This window comes from Mesocricetus auratus, unplaced genomic scaffold (assembly GCF_017639785.1).
Source record: "Mesocricetus auratus isolate SY011 unplaced genomic scaffold, BCM_Maur_2.0 Super-Scaffold_100011, whole genome shotgun sequence".
Classification (NCBI taxonomy): Eukaryota; Metazoa; Chordata; class Mammalia; order Rodentia; family Cricetidae; genus Mesocricetus; species Mesocricetus auratus.
This window is the reverse complement of record NW_024429195.1, coordinates 71,200,041-71,216,037: the sequence shown is the minus strand read 5'-3', so window position 1 is coordinate 71,216,037 and position 15,997 is coordinate 71,200,041. Positions and strand designations below refer to the sequence as shown.

The 15,997-nt window shown below is 39.3% G+C and overlaps 1 pseudogene; it reads right to left on the bottom strand.

Annotated features, from left to right (window-relative positions):
• Positions 1 to 743: 743 nt before the first annotated feature.
• Positions 744 to 4,486, bottom strand: LOC101837403 (annotated as a pseudogene).
• Positions 4,487 to 15,997: the final 11,511 nt, after the last annotated feature.

Below are 15,997 nucleotides of genomic sequence, written 5' to 3'. Positions count from 1 at the left end.
CTGGAAGACATGAAGCCCGTAAATTAAAGCTCTCTCATTCCTCTTAGAGGGTTTTCATGAAAGCATTCTTGTGAGAACTAAGGGAGCCTGCCTGCAGGGGTGCCCGCAGATGAATCCTCACGCCATCATGTTTCTTACTGACACTGTATTTGTTTCTTGTGATTTTTTTAAAGGGGTAAAGGAGCTGTGTCAGCACTCTTTCTGTACTCCTCAGTTATTACATGACTGGACAGTCCCAGGCATAGCTCCCAAGGCTTTGTGGGATTGTCTTCTACATCATAAGTTGTCATCAGAGTACTCCAGTGTTTAGTTGGATTGTCCTGGCTTCAGAATCAAAGCAAGCCTTTTCAGACTTTGTCTTCTGAGGACTTTTCTTGCAACTAAACCGTGCATGACTTAGCGCATGCCAGTGTGGGAGAAGATATTGGCTGCCGTCAAGATTCTGTCTACAGCGTAGTACCACTAACGAGGAACTGAGTGTCTGTGGCTAATCTCAGCCTTGTTCTGCCAGTGATGATGCTGGGTTCCAGTTTCTTTCTACTCTGTGGGCCTAGGTGAGCAAGTGAGAATTGAAATAATGAAAACAATGTTGGAGTACTTTTGAGTTTTGTGCATTTCATTCATTCAGTCTTTCTTTTTTGGAAAGCAACTGCTTTAATGAATTAGACAAAATTTCACATGAAACCAGAAACCTGTAATCTACCCCATCCGCAACCACTAAAAAGTTCAAGATTTGTCACAAGTCACGTGCAATTGGGACCAAGCCAGTGCAGGTGTGGGGCCCAGCAGGGGCTGCACTGCTTTCCAGTCTCAGCCCTCAAGATTCGTTTTGTATCTGCCCTGACGTATGGCATCGTCGGCAAACTTGTGCATGCCATGTGAACTTCTCCCTAGCCATTTGGTCTCCATTGTGCAGACAAGGGTAGGTCTTCTCGTCCACACCCACCTTCTCTAAGTCACTGGTCTGGGCCCCTTTGATGGAAAGCCCGAGAACCAGCTCGTTGTAGTCCTTGAGCTGCCCCATCCTCTGGGAGTTTGGGTGAGGAGGTGAGGAAATCGCATCCGGCCAGCACTTTCACCTGAGTTATGGAAAGAAGCACCCATGAAGGTTGTCTGTCCTTTAACCAAACTTCTAGTAGTTACAGACTTTGCTGACAGTCTTTACCCCAGGGTCTTCCTGGCACTTATAGGCTTCCTTGTCTGGGTTTGTCACGTGAGGTCAAGGGTGCGCCCCACCAAGGGCGGGTTAAGCATCACACCCATTTCAGCTCAGGTCGCACAGCCTAGGCTAAGGAGAAAAACAGTGCCATGGTGCAGTGGATGCCACACTGCTTCTCCAGACCCTTTCTGGCCTCGGTTTCCTCCCATGCTGAGGATAAGTTGATGAGAAGTCTGCCCTTGCTGACCTCAGCTTCTTTGCAAAGCTCAATGAAGAGCCTGGCGAGAGCCACTATTGCATCCTTATCAAAGGAAAGCCTGCCGCCACTTCTGTGGGCCCACAGCCTAAATCTGTAGGATTTCTGCTCCAACCAGCACAGAGAATCAGGAATAGCATCTTTACCTGCTCCTCTCGTGGTCCCTCCAGCTTCTTGTTGTAGGCAATGGCCTCCTCCACCAGCTCTTGGTAGGCAAGCATTTGTGCTGCAGCCAGGATCAAGGATGGGTTAGTGGTGGCATCCCTGGGGTTTACCTCTGTGCATGGTTAATTTAGCTTAATATGTTATACATTTCTAGGCACTTCCGTCAGACAGGTATTGTGCAGCTCATGAGTGCTGTGTTTGGTCAAATACAGGCTGTATCACTTGAAAACAGTCCAGCCACATGCAAGGCTCTATATATGTTGTATGCCTCGATTCCTTATCCTAAAAAGTCCACAGTGGTGTCCAGGACTATTGTATTAAGACTCATTTCGTGGCTTCCTAACAAGCAGTAGATGATCTAATGACTGAAAACTGGTATGTCATCAATGCCCAACAGATAGTGGCTATTCATTCTCCTTTCTTCTTTGTAGGTGTTAGATTTCCAGAGTTGGAGCCACTCTGGACATATTGTACACTCCGTCAGCTACTAAAATTTTGTATGGTACCTACTCTGGGGGGATTTACTCTAGAAAATAAGCATAGATAAGAAATGAAAGGAATATTTTACAGTAACACTGACAGATGGTCTCGACTGGCTGAATATTTACCATGTGTCAGGCATCTTGCCACTCACGTACACACATTGTTTGGTCCTACGTGCTAGGCTCTAAGTAAATACAGGTCTATTGATGTCTGGCTGGGCAGAGAGAGGTAAGGCAGCACAGGGCTGGGCTTATGTCTCACTTGTCTTTATGTTTATTGAATGTAGGCTGTTGTTCTCTATCTCTGTGAAAAGGAATATGAACGAATATCTATTGCTCGTGTAGACATATAGGAGCAAATTTACACTCATTCCGTGTAAATAGTCTTTTAGCAGACTCTTCTTCAACTCATGTTGGAGTGGTATGAACAAGTGGGCATTTTAAATTACCGAATCTTAAAGGATCTTTCACTTCAGTTACTTTTAAATGTATTTTAAAACTCAGGCAATAACATTAGTAAAATTTGGAGAGCTAAAATGACTTTATGTTATATGTGTGCATATATGATTGAGCGTTCACACATGTGTGTGTGCCTGATGTGTGAATGTATGTATATATGTGCATGCATGTGTATCTGTGGATGTGCACACGAGTGTGTGTACACTTGTATGTGTGTATAATTGAGCATGGGTGTATCTATGTGAATATGTGTGTGTGTGTGTATGTATGCATGTGCACATGTTCACAAGTGTTTATGTAATGTGTTGTGCATATTTTACCTGACAGGCTGTTACATTTCGAAAACCATTTGAAACCCTTTTGTCCATATTACCTTGTTTTATTTCCTTGAAGACTAAGAATTTTTATTCTTTTTTGTTTTTTTACTAATTAGACAAATTCATTTTGCTTACATTTAACAAATAAATTTCTGCCATCCATGTCCAAATGTTTTTCAAGATAATAAAAAAGGAGTATAATTTTATTAAAAAAATAAAAACCTTTTAGTATGTGTTTTTTGAGGGGGAGAGTCATGCATCTCCCCAGCCATACTTTTACATTTTAGTAAAAAGTAAGAATTTTTACTCTTAATTAACTTTATGAAAATCTATCTGTATCACAAGGGTCTGGTAAATTCACTTGCTAGAAGATAAAAAGATTTTATTTATTGAAACCAATGTGTGTGTGTGTGTAGAAATAAGACCTACAAACCAATTGATTCCAACATCTGTCATCTTGGGACAGAACATTTAAACTGTAGTTTGAATATAAAGTGAGTTTTTCCTGGCAAACAGATTCTTATTTCAGGAATAGTTTACCTCAACAACATTTTACAGATAATTTTTTAAACCTTTTTTTCAAACAGTTATCTGATTCTGGCATGGGCAAGTTTAAAAGCAGTACCGGAGAAAGCTCTTGGGAAAGGATGGATCGGAGACACTAATGAGAAAATTGCAGTACTATTAGCACAGCACGAAACCCTGCGTGTTTGATTTCTCCTTTCCCTTCATCACTCTGATCAAATCAGTCAACCCACCCCTGAGTTCTTTGTCTGCAATGCCTCCCAACTTTCTCTGTTTGCATTGCTGGCATACTATTTCATATTTAGCTCCTTACTCCCAGGCTACACAGGAAAGGACCTCTATGCCCCATGTTTCTGACTTTTGAAGGCCACCACACAAGTTTTCTGAGTCATTTTGTTAGTGACACTGATCTTGGTCTTCTCCTTGCCTCTACATTGAGATGGTTGGGTGGTACGTCACATCTTAGCTCCGCATCTCTGACTGGCAGCACTCGCTATCTGGGGTGATTTCCCTGTTCCTCTTGCTTTGTTTCCTGGATCCCAGGATATATCTGTGTGTACTGTTTACTCATTACATGAGTTACATTTTCCACATGTGTGCTATGTTTTCCTGGCTTCAGGGTTTTCTTCAGATAACTTTCAGTTTTATCAATTGTGTTTCTTTTCTCAAAAATTATTATTATTAGCATATATTGTAAAGGTAAAGGACTTGTCCCAGTATTTGTTTAGATTCTTTTTGTTTAAATATTCGCATTTATTTATTTATTTATTTATTTATTTTGTGCATTGGGTAGGGGCCTGCACCATGATGCCTGTGTGGAGGTCAGAAGACAACTTGGCGGAATTGGTCCCCTCTTTCTATGAGGTGGGTTCTGGAAATGGAACTCAGGTTGGTGACAAGCATTGCTTTTGGCTGAACCGCCTTACGGCTCTGTTATTTAAATTCTTGATCTTAGGTGTCTTAGCCCTTCTATTCCCATACTTTAATTTCAGGGCAGCTTCGGATTCACAAAAGAGTGGAGCAGAAAGCAGAGATCACCATTCACTCAGTTGCCACACTTGCAATCACCTTCACTGGCAGCATCCTCCAGTAGGTGGTACCTTTGGCAGCATCTGCTCTTCATGGATACACTATTTGTCTCTCAGGGAAAGTCTACAAGGTTGGTAGTTTTCAGGTTGGGTGCGGTTGCTTCTGTGAATTTGGTTAATTGATAATACATCCACCATAATCACATTATATAAAACAATTTCAGTGCCTTGAAATCTCTCTGTTTCTGAAGCTCCCCCCTGCTCCTGCCCATCTCTCTTTTATGTTACTGTGAGAAATCACTGATCTTTTTTATTGTCTCCACAGCTTTGTCTTTTCCTGAATGCTTTGTAGTTAGATTCAAGCCATGGCAACCTTTTCAAACGAGACCATTTCATGTAGCAGCATGCATTTAAGAGCCCTTCTACAGAGCAATACCCATTTAAGATTCTCTTATGCTTCCATGGCATGTTAGCTCATTTCCCTTCGGTGCTGAATTCCATTATCCATTGCTCCACAGCTCATTTATCCATTTACCCACTGAAGGACACTTTTATTGCTTCCACATTTTGCCAATTATGAGCTTAGCTGTGATAAACGTTCAGGTGTAGTTTTATGTATGAACACGCAGTGACTTCTCAAACTCGTTTAGGTAAATACCAACAGTATCTAAGAGTACACTTGGCTTTGGGACAGCTGTCAAACTGTCCTTCAAGTGCACTGTCCTGCATTCTCCTTACAAAGAATGGCAGTTCTTGTTGCTTTTGTCCTCTGCAGGATTTGACTCTGTGGTGCTCTCAGTATTCATGGGGCAGGCATCTAATTTGGTTTGAGATGTTTCCAGGTATATCGAATATTTGAGTGCTATTTCCTCAAATAAAAGATTGCATAAACTGTCTGTTCATCCATAGCCTAAATATGATTTTTAGATATTTCCAAAAGTATTAGAAATAAATAGAATAAATAAGAGACCAATTGCTAATGAAGCGCTAAATGACATTTCTTTATGCGGTTACACTCAAGACATGGGAGTTCTGGGAAAAAATTGAGGACTATGAATTATTTCAGTGTTTAAAATGTATTTTTGCTTATGTCAACCAATTTATTTAATTATGTAATTTTATTACATTTCTTATTTTCTCTGTGCATATACATATAATTTTAATTGATCAGGAATCAGTTACAGTTGATATGTTGGCCTTCTTCTGATTTTCTTTATAGAGTTATGAGTCTCCAGAGGGTAAGAAATAAATTTTAGTTAAACAAGATTAATTTCTTCCCTTCTGGAGACTCATGACTACGTAAAGAAAGCCAAAAGAAGGGAGAGTGACTTAGTACAAGAATGAAGCCCACAGAACCAGATGGGGAGACCCATCATGTAACTTTTCATCTTCCCCTGAACAGAGAAAGCTTGCCTTTGCTCTGCCTTCTGGCTGAATTCACATCCAAAGTCAGCTTAGTGATGCCCAGTGACACTGATTGAGGGCAGATGGGCTCCACACGCCCTGCTGATTTGAATGTCCGTCTCTGGAAACACCTGCATGGACACACCCTCCTGTGAGTAGTCCTCAAATTGGCCAAATACAAACCTGCAATTAGCTGTAACATGGTGGTGTGGAAATCCCCGCCAGAGCTCTTAGAATATTTAATGGAAATAGGTGCAGAAAAGATTAGAATCTTATCCATTTAAGTCATCTCGGGATGTGGGAAGTTGAGGCAGGACCAGGAGTTTGAGAGGAGCACTTTGGGTTCTCACTCACAGTGTGTGTGTGTGTGTGTGCGTGCGTGTGTGTGTGTGTGTGCATGTGTGCGTGCGTGTGTGTTCGTGTGTTCCTGTTCATTTAAGGTATATTTAACTATAACAGAATCACTTCTACCTTTACTTAGAGCACAGAAAGTTGGGTTGCTATTTCTACCCCAACAAAAAATAAAAATCAAGTTAATCTTCAATATTAGGACTTTCTTGAACTAAAGAGTGACTTAACACAGGAAAAATAATCTGTCAAAAAAAAAAGACAGGGAAGGAGAAGCAGAGGCATGGGGTGTGGGGTGGATATTGGCTTAGTTGTCCCCCCATTTTCCTCGCTACTAGTGTGCATAGGAAGAATATACCTGTCATGGAAGTGAATAAAATATATCAGAAGAAAACTCAGTTGAACTGTTGAAAGCCAAGAGTGCCTTGTGTGTGTGCATGTGTGTCTATGTGTGTGCAGCGCTCCTGGGAGCAGGAGGAGCAAGGGGAATGTATGCCTACGTGTACACTCTTCTCCATACATTTTACTGTGTAAGAAAGAATGAGGCTAGGTCAGACACCAAGAATACCCTTTCAGTAGTGCAGGATCAGGGGGCAGGAGGAGAGCATAAAATCCTCTAGAAAGACACAAAGATTGGCTTTGACCCTTCTTTCATGGGTCTCCTATAGAAAATAAATCTTTGGTCACTGGGGAAGAGCAAATGCCCCATTTTTACAGGTTAAGGGATCAGAATGAGGAAAACAATCCCCCATCATTGAGTAAAGAGTACAAGCCCATCCTGGACCTAGATCATTAGCGCTTCCATGGAGGAGAAGAATTTTCAAAAAAAAAAAAAGCAGCATGTTCAGAGACCTGGTACACATACCTCTCTTAAGATGGATGGTAAAGCAGAATGACAGGAAAAGTCCCATCTGTCATTCAAACATCAGGTAAGTGCCAAATAACAAGTCACAGCAGTATTCTACTATGGTTGTGACAAGAACATGGAAGTCCGCTATCACAAAGAAGCTGAAAGCTGGGCTTGGGAGAGGGACACTGAGAAACTCTAAGTTAAGTCCTATCCTAAGGGAATTTGAAGCCATGGATGTTCTGAGTATTGTCATAGCAACATAACACCAAACACAGGTCAGCTAACTAGAGGGACTTACGGACTCTCCCTGTACCCTTCATTCACAAAACCATAGCAGTTTATGATCCTCAGCCATCTGCAGCATAAATACCATTCACTGTAGTTACATCTGACCTATAAAACTTTAAGTAAGACACAAAATAGCTAAGAAAATATGTCTATGGTCAAGGGACAGAGCAGCCTCAGAATTTGGATATGGTTAGATGTTAGAAACACTAGAAAAGCAATGAAAAATCATTATGATTACTTTGTGAAAAGTTCTAGTGAAATTGGGGAATAAAAATCATAAACAGCTAAGGAATTTCACTAAAAAGATGCACACTGTGTGGAAATTTGAACACAGTTATTGTGAGACCACCGTGAAAAGAGGCAAGACTTGATGGGGTCATCAGGAGACTTGACATAGCGAGAGTTTAGTGAGCTTTATAATAGATTAATAGAAATGAGTGGGAATGAAACATAAGATGAAAGAATAATGTAAAATAAAATGAAGAACATATAATGGGCGCTGGACAACATTAAATGGTCTAGCAAATGTGCAACAGGGATTAGAAACAGAAGGCAAGAAAGCAGGGGAAGTGAATGCATAAGCCATGTTCATTTTTAACGTAACAGGCACACATATGAAGAGAGGCGAGAGTGAACAGATACTTCTCTCATTTGAAATTATGTAAACTGGAAGCCTCTCTAACATGCTGGAAAATAAGAAGCAAATGAGGAATTCTTTACTTAGAAGTTACTGTTTGAAATCCAAATGCGAGTAAGCGCGTGTTAAATAAACAAAAAGCAATTCTTTCCCTTGTGTTACATGATATGTTCAAGTCAGTCCTTCAGAGAGAAGGCAATGACACTCCAGGGAAACCTGGGTCCCCAGACAGATGAAGGACTCTGAAAACAGGAAAAATATGGCTCAATATTAAAATAGTTTGTATTCCTTTTATCCCTGTAAGAGTGATAAATGATTTGCCTAAATAATCACAAGTAGTGGCGGTCTACTCAGTGTAGAGAACTCACATGATATCTAACACTGGTACGGATAGTGGGACAAAGGGGCTGTGAGGGTGAGGTTCAAAGCTCACACCATCGGTGGAGCCGCGTGTTAACTGAGTATGAATTTGATTGGTTAAAGAAGTGTATGTTAGGACAACTGCCGAGAAGTTGCGAAGAATTTAAATGGTAGTAAAGCTGGACATCTAGATGTCTTACTCTACACAATGTTATTGTCAGTCTGGCTCTCTTTCCTGTGATTTTTATTTATAGGCCATTTGTAGTTTTTTGTAAGCCATGTTCATTTTTAATGTAACACACACATATGAATATTTGTAAGTATATTATGGAAATTTCTTGTATCTGTTAAAATTAACTAAAAAAATTAAAACCAGTTCACAAAGTAGCAGGTTTCTTTGTAGTATTTTCATAATATTTTATTTAGTTTAGTTTAATTTCCCCTATTCAACCCCCATCCAATCTCCTGGTTGGTCTCTTTTCCCATTGTGTTTTTTCATCTATGGTATCCCCTTATGCTCTAACCTCCTCTTCTCCCATCTCCACTTCTATAAACAATATATAAAGTATCAGACACCACAACATGTATTTTTTTTCATTTAATCTCTGTAAAAAAAACTCAGGCTGGAATTACTTATTTCCTTTGGCCTATTAGATCTTTCCTCAATAATTCAATGTTATTGATAGATTTTTAAAAATGAAATACACATATATTTTTTTACCATGATACTCTGAGTAACTGAGATGCAGATTTTTAATCTGTGCAAAAAGAGGACAGAAATGCAATGATGTTACAATTGTACTGGAAAGAACCTTACTTACCTGTGTTAGAAGGAAGCTGATTTGAGCACGAAACTTGTGAAGTGAAATTGCGAGTGGAACAGCATCTTCACATAGATTTCATCTGCACTGCAAGCGTTAAACCTCCTGAGCCAGGACGTAAGTTAATATGTAGAACAGCGTGCTAGATCAAAGAGGAGAAAATCCACAAGCTTATCCCAATAAAATAATCAACATAAAGTTACCAGTGGCTAAAGTCCAGAGAGAGATGAAGACAACTCTGAGACAGAGATTTCGTTTTTATTGAGTGTCATATTCATTGTGAATTCAATTCAACGTGAAGCCAGTATGAGTGCTCATATTCATTGTGCCTCAATTTTGATAAATTCCACATGAAGAGTTTGGCACTTCTAACTATATAATGTTGTCTGTGGGCTTTGGGATGAATGATGTTTTGATGGTCAACAAGCAACCTCCAGCTTTAATTTAAACACAGGGGCAGGATTTGGTATTAGGTTGGAATCGAGTGTAGGCTTGCTCAAGCTGCTTAGCATTCTTGAACTTCAAAATCATATGGAGAGGATTTATAGAGCAGTGGTTCTAAACCTGTGGGTTGTGATCCCTTTGGGGATCAAATGACCCTTTCCTAAGGTTTGCCCAAGACCAATGGAAAAGACAGATATTTATAGTAGCAAAATTACACTTACAATGTAGCAACAAAAATAATTTTGTGGTTGGGGAACACCACAGCATGAAAAACTGTATTGAAATGTCATGGCATAAGAAAGGTTGAGAACCACTGCTGTAGAGAGTTCTCTGTCTAGCTTGGTGTTTGATGTGGAGTACATGACGGGAAGGATGCCATTATCATGACAGTGATGGTGGGAAAAATAACTTTAATCAAAAGTCTGGAGAATTTGATAATGCTCTTGATTTAAGAGCTGACTATTGAGAGATCTTAGGTGCCGTCATCTCTGATCTTCAGCTTCCTCATCCCTAGAGTGAGGAAGGGGGATCATCAGTTGAAGCTTTTCTCCTTTTGGTTGTCTGAGGAATCCTCTCACTGTGGAGTTCTCTTCAAATAACCCTTTGGAGGGAGGTGCTTTCCTGTCATTTTATAGCTTTGGAAAATGTAGTTAATGCTTGAGAAAGCTACATGAAATCCAATGGTCTTAAATGTATGAGCCCAGGTTTCCTTATTGCACTCCAGTTTTCCAAGTTACAGGAGGCAGGGGACAATTTGGGACTCTTTCTTTCTCAAATGTGTCCTTACTGAATTGCTGAGAATTCTAAGCAGGTCAGAGAAGTTCTGTGAATCATGCAATGACACACAGTCACTAAGTATTCAGGGCACCCTGAATTGTTCAGAGGCATGGATGGGTAAATACTCTTCACATTTTAAATTAGAGTAAAAACATTTGCATTCGGGTATTAATATTTATTGATTTTTTTGAGGTCCAATGAATAGTTTTCATGATAATTCCTCAATCTTCCAAGAAAACCCGCATTCATAAATATCAAATTATGTCATTATCCACATCTGCTCTCATTTTCTATAGGCTTAAAAAATCTCTATTCATTGTGGGAGCCAAAAGAAGTGGTACCCACCAAATTCTGGTCCGTCTTCCCCCATCTAATTTGTATTTGAGACTGCAATGCTTATTCAAAATAAATATGGGACTCACTAAACTATGTGATTAGCGGGCAGCGAGTCTCAGATTCCATTTACTTATGGAAATCAAGCCAAATCTAACATGCTAGCAGCAGAACTCGAGGTCAGCTCCCTGATGAGGCCACTGGAACTGCAGCAGTTACTGCTCTAACACCACATCAGCTCATCGTTAGCCTGAACTGGGCCACAGTACCGTGAAAATTGCCATTTTCAATTTTCAAAAGAGACAATAGGAACTTCCCCTGCTCCTTACATTTGTTTTATGATCGGACTGGTGATGGAGGAGGCATGAAAAGAAGTTATATTTTAAAGTTAATACCAAGTAGCTTTCACAGAGTGTGTATAAATGCTTGGAAACTAAATGTAATATATATGCATATATATTAAAAGATGAGTCTTCTATAAAAACTTATGCAGTTTTTGCTAGCCTTTTTTTTTGAGGTAACATGGATCAGAAATAAACAGTCATACGAAGACATTTTGTAGATTAAAGCTACTTGCTGAAGCCATATTAAAATGCGATAAATAAATGAGTGAATGGAAAAGCACCATCATCTACTAACAACTAGCAAAATTCTCTTTCTGAAGTTTGGCATACATAGTCTATTTAACCTTTATGACAGTCTTGAGTTGTATAATATTTTATAGTTTTAGATGCACTATCATACTTTGTAGTATTTTAATTTCACACAATCACTATGAATGGCCAGAGAAAATGTTTTTTACCTTCATTTCATAGATTAAGAAACTGGATTTTAATTTTTCCTAGAACCTGTAAATACATTATTAGTAGTATTATTATTATACTACAGATACTATAGGACCTTGGGAAAACTCACTGCTGAATGCCTCACTTCACTTACAAAATTAGAGTAACAAGTCAACATTTCTTACAAGAAGTTAACAGAAAATTCATAAAAATATTTGTGCTATGCTTAGAACACATGATCTGTTTACAAATGTTCAATGTTGTTTTATCCTTATTTTAAGAAACTATAAAAATAAATTATAGAAAGAGTATGTCATACCACATATATTTCTATAATTCCAGTCCCATGTTAAGTGTCACATTTTCTCTGGATTAATTTATTTGTTCACAATTGCTTCATCTTCTTTTTCACTCTTAGGGCTCAGTTCCTTTCTTGACAACATGCATACCTTGGCATTCTTCTACTATGAGGACCAGTGTGTAGTGACCCACCTTCCTTTGTGAGACACTCCTTGCTTTTATCTTCATTCCCCTGTGCCCGTTTTGCTGGGAGGAGAAGCTCACTGTTGCCAGTAAGGACCCTGTTGCAGGTTTGATTGCCTTTGCTTGGGATGACCTCTCTTTTCCTGTGGTGTTTAGGGTTTTCTGTTAAATCCCACTCTATCGTTCGTTGAATAGTGGGCAGCAGTATGTGAGCATTTACCTTTATTTATTCTGTGTGATAGTTGGCAATCCCTCTAAGTTGGACACTTACTTATTTATTGAAGCAAATGATCCAAATACAATTATTTCACCATTTCCTCTTTTACCTTCTTCTGGAACACTTACTAAATATATTTCAGAATAACTCATTCCGTAATTAAAGACCTGTAAAACTCAGGAATACTTTTTCCAATCATTTGAAGTTTCCATAAAATATTTTGCCTGAATTCTGGGTGATTTCCTTTGATCTATATTTACATATTCTCTCTTTAGCTGCGCCTGATCTAATTTTTATTTCACGTATGTCTTACTTAGGTTTTTAAAAATTCCTTATCCTTTCTTTTTTTAAATAATTGATTGCTTTAATATTTTTTCTGTTCTTTATGTCCTTGAATATTTAAACATTTTGATCTAAAGTTGAAGTCTCTAGGCATATGAATATGATTTCTTCTCTTTGTTTCTCTTCTGATTCTTCCCCATTTGCTTTCTTTTGAGTTTTGCACTGATTGATATTTGGCAATCTAATTTATCTTCAGGAAGTTTCTATAGGTTTTTGTTTCTGTTCTCCACAGAAACGAATTTTTAAAAAATCTGTTCTTGTTTTCTGTAATGGTTTCATTCTGTTCCAAAGAGAAATTTCTTTAATGAGAGGTGAGAACTACACTTATCTATGGATAAAATGATAAATATTTACAATGTAGTTGTAAAGTTGTAGAAGATTCATGATTTCATTAGCCCTGAGTAGTTGTCTATGTTTTTAGTAGTAGGCATGATTTCCATAACTTAGAGAACTGCTGGTTTCTTCCAAGGTATGCATGCCTCTATTGCACCCTTAGGATTGTGGCATTATGTTGGTCATTGTGGTTCATAGATACCATATCTGGGTAAGACTGACTTTTGGCTACATTCTTCCCTTGGAAGCTTGCAGGACAACTTCTGGTAGTCCTCAGGGAGGATCCTTTTAGGTCGGATCCAGTTGAAACCAACAAAACAAAACAAAACAAAACAAAACCCAAATTGAATATTTTCTAACTTAAATTCAAAGATTTCTATAGCTTTTACTCCAACTAAGACCTCTTAAAAATCAATTACAGTTTCTTAGAATCATGGTGCCATTTTTGTAAACTATGTACATAGATTCAAATATGAAACGTAGTGGGTATTTTTTTTACAAAGTTGTGGAAAATTGTGTCCAATATTTAACTAGAAAATAGTTTTGAAAAATAGCCAGAAACTCTTAAAGATTACTTTATCATTTTTTTTGTATTTTGGTTTTTTTTATTAAACTTTTGAAGGAATGAAATGAAGAAATTGGTTTTGCAAAGGGAAATTACACAGAGAAACTAGTTTATATTTAGGAAAAACTTAATAACATTGCAACAGAAATTTAGGTATTAACCCAAGGGAGAGGTAAAAAGTAGCGAAAAACTTAAAAAGCAGCTTTAGCTACAGGAAATGGGATTAATCTTCTAAGGTAGTTGTTAATGCAGTAATGTTCTCCTCAAGCTTGGACCACGCACATTTTTATATAAAAGTGCACTGAATAATTCCATTGAAAAAGCTTTGAATGTCCCGTGTTAGTCTTTTTTTTTTTTTTGACACTAGGGCAAAAAGCAATTTAAAGGAGGAATGATGGTGGTTTGAAAGAAAATGGCTCCCCAAAGTTATGTAACACAGGGGAGGGCCCAGGCCCTGCTCCCAATGATATGACAGACTTTGAAGATCATCCATGGAAGACCTCACCCTCCTTGGGGAGAGGAAAGGTTATGGGTTAGGGGACTAGTGGGGGGCAGGGGAAGAGGGGGTTGAGGGGAATAGAGAACAGGGATTGATGGAGGGAACTGGGATTGATGTGTAAAACAAGCTTGCTTCTAATTTAAATAAAAAAATAAAGAGAGAGAAAAAAGAGTGTCACTATTGGGAGGTGCGACTTTATTGGAGTCAGTACAGCCTTGTTGGAGGAAGTGTGTCACTGTGGGAGTAGGCTTTGAGGTCTCATATATGCTCAAGATACTGCCCAGTGTCTGAGACTACTTCCTGTTTCCTGCAAGGTGTAGGACTCTCAGCTACTTATCCACAGGTCTGCCTGCATGCTCCCATGTCCCACCAGGATGATGATGGACTGAACCTCTGAACTGTAAGCCAGCTAGCCAAATTAAATGTTTTCCTATATAAGAGTGGCTGTGGTCATGCTGTCTCTTTACAGCAATAGAAACCCCGACTAAGACTAAAGAGTTGCCTTGGCTCATGATTTCATAGATTTTAGTGTGTGGTGTGCTGGAACCATGGCTTCTAGGTCTGCAGCAGAGCAGAAACAGTGGAAGAACATTATTGTGGAAAATTGCCTACCTAAAGGCTACCAAGGAACAAAGAGACACAGAGAGGAAGGCCAGCAACATAACACACCCATTCAACTTGTTGCCATCTACCCATTTTCTCTCATCAAGATCTACTTTGCACAGTTTCTAGCACCTCCCAATAGTATCTTCCTTTATGAAGCCATCAGTGGATACTACACTAAGTAGGTTAGTTCCTCCATGAACCAATTACTTTCCTAGGCCTTCTCTGAAAAGAGTATCAAGGAGCTAAATCTTCAACACGCCAGTCTTTTAGAGAGACAACCCATATACTGCTTGCTTTTTTTTTCCAGTACAAAAATCTAACAGCTCTTTTGATTAAGTGTAGCGTTTTCCATAGGTATGTCGTTAGTACACAGATGGAATGAGTGATGTGTCATTAGGTCCATTAACTGCGTATCCTCAACAGGTTATAAACATAAACATAGGTTATTAACTTGACCCCAAACAAGGGGGTCAAGGGCATGGAACTTGGAGCAACAAGATTGAAATTTCAAGCCAGGTGGTGATGGTGCACACCTTTAATCTCTAGCACGGGTTAGAAGTAAGCTTCTAGGTCTGAACTTTGCATTAATAGGATTTAAAATGAAAGAAAATGGGGGCTGGGGGAGGGTAGACTCTGTTTCCAGTGGCTCAGTTTGCAGATGACCTGCAAAACCATCATTCCCCAGGGAAGGAAAAGGAAGGTAGGAAGGACAGGCCATCAGCTTCAGGTAATTGGCAGAAGGAAAGAATGTGCTTGCCACATCGTTGCATCTTCCAGTGACACTTTCATCCACAACACTGACCCTTCTGGCAATGAGAATATGTATGTGTCATGTGACCAGTGGGGTGGTAGGGTAGGCCGATCAAGACTAATCCTCTCTATAGGCTGCCATGTTGGCTGCCCAGGAGCTGATATCACTACCTTTCATGTCCAACCTGTGCCACCAGAGGAAACAAGACAGAGAGAGACCTATGCTTCTGGGGTCCCATCAGGCCTCAGAGCCCTTGTCTTCTCTCAAATGAAGATCTAATTACCTGAGGATGCTACTTCCATTCCCTGTGACAGAACCGGTGGGAGATGGGCTTTGTGATTGCTCTCTGTAAACAGGAATTTTCAGATCACCTTTTAATGAAGTGTCTCATGTAAGCTAGGAATTGAATAAGAGCTAGTCAGTGATGACACATGCCTTTAATCCCAGCACTTGGGAGGTAGAGGCAGGTGGACCTTGGAGAGTTCAAGAATATCCTAGTCTGCAGAAAGAGTTCCAAGACAGGGTTACACAGGGAAACTCTGTCTTGAAAAAACAAGAAAGAAGATGAGAAAAAGGAGGAGGACAAGGAGGAGGAGGAGGAGGAAGAGGAGAAATAGAAAAGAAATATGTGACTCAGATAGCTACCATTATCACATATCCCATGTTTTTCTCTATATACTTTTTAACAAGATGAGACACATACACCTCCTACTAAAAATCAGAGTTAACTATTCCACCAATGGTATCCATTCTCCTCACCCCC